Source organism: Dipodomys merriami, unplaced genomic scaffold, assembly GCF_024711535.1.
Source record: "Dipodomys merriami isolate MVZ:Mamm:240054 unplaced genomic scaffold, mDipMer1.0.p SCAF_23, whole genome shotgun sequence".
Taxonomy (NCBI): Eukaryota; Metazoa; Chordata; class Mammalia; order Rodentia; family Heteromyidae; genus Dipodomys; species Dipodomys merriami.
This window is the reverse complement of record NW_027203715.1, coordinates 20,706,807-20,708,304: the sequence shown is the minus strand read 5'-3', so window position 1 is coordinate 20,708,304 and position 1,498 is coordinate 20,706,807. Positions and strand designations below refer to the sequence as shown.

General features: G+C 34.0%; 1 non-coding gene across 1 annotated transcript; it reads left to right on the top strand.

Annotated features, from left to right (window-relative positions):
• The first annotated feature begins 1,157 nt into the window (after positions 1 to 1,157).
• Positions 1,158 to 1,264, top strand: LOC138835182 (U6 spliceosomal RNA). Its single transcript, XR_011374497.1, has one exon. It is a non-coding gene; the product is annotated as a U6 spliceosomal RNA (small nuclear RNA).
• Positions 1,265 to 1,498: the final 234 nt, after the last annotated feature.

Genomic DNA, 1,498 nt, shown 5'->3' with positions numbered 1-1,498 from the left:
CTTTGTAAATTCACATGCCCTATAAAAAATGGTTTGGCCATCCCAGTAACCTTCTCAATTTACCTCCTAATAACGACTTTCAAAAAGTTGTATTATATTACAAGGAAAACAATGCTACAAATAAGGAAAACCAATAAAAAATATTAATGATTAAAATAAAAACTAAAATAATTATCAGTGTTTTCAGTATTTGAAGGGTATTACCTATTAGATTTTACTATTTTCTCATATCCCTGTACATTTAAAATGAGCTAAGGTTATGATATTCAACAAGATGTTTTTAGGTTATGAGTAATCTTTAAAGTTACCCACTAAGATTACTCTTTATGGCTCATCTAATCATTTGTATATGTCTTATATCATCATTTGTTCCTCGCTAACATATAAAATAAGGAAGCCAGGGGCTGGGAAGGTAGCTCAGTGGTAGAGAGCTTGCCTTGCATGCTTGAGGCCCTGGGTTCAATTCCTCAGCACCACATAAGCAAAAAGAAAAAAGCCAGAAGTGGCGCTGTGGCTCAAGTGGTAGAATGCTAGCCTTGAGCTGAAGAGCTGAGGGAGAGCGCCCAGGCCCATAGTTCAGGCCCCACGACCGGACCCCAAAAAATTAAAAAACATAAAATAAAATAAGGAAGCCCTATAGTTTTAACAGAAACTGTGTAGTTAACAAAGTCTTAACTCTTTATTCTGCTCCTTTACATAAAAACTTGGCAACTTCTGATTAGTAATGTTCCTATAAACTCTTAACTATACATACATAGTAGCATATGTCTGTTCTGTTACCATAAATCTTAAATATTTTATCGAAAAGTTTTATTACCTGCCAAACAGTCCTTGTTTTAGCATATATAAGCAAATTCCCAAAATTAAATATATTTAAACCATTAAAACTTTTAACAAAACTTAACACTTGCTGCAGTGTTCATTATGACAGGTGCCTTGTATAGAATAATTTAATTCCTCCTCCTACACATCTCTTGAACAACAAATATCTGGAATTATTTTGTTTTTGACATGTCAATCTTGATTTTATTCTTAAATGTGTGCTTATTTAAGAAGTACATGGTTCTAAAATTTCATGAAAATTCTTTTAAACTTGCTTTTTGTTGAATTGTCTAGTTTAAGAAAATCAATTACATTTTATATATAAAACATGTTCTATGTTCCATTCAGCATCACTTACTCTAACATTGGAACTATACAGAGAAGATTTGAATGACCCCTGTGCAAGGATTGCAGGCAAATTCCTGTACCATTACCTACTTTCACAACAACAGATGCTGGAGGGGATGTGGCCACAAGTTAACTGTACTGCACTCTTGGTGGGAGTGTCAACTTGTTCAACCACTTTGGAAAGTAGTATGGAGGTTCCTCAAAAGACTTCACATAGAACTTCCCTATGACACAGCAATCCCACTTTTGAGCATTTACCCAAAAGATCACAAACAAGACGGTACTAAAACTGCCATCACAATTATATTTATTGCAGCATTGTTTAAGA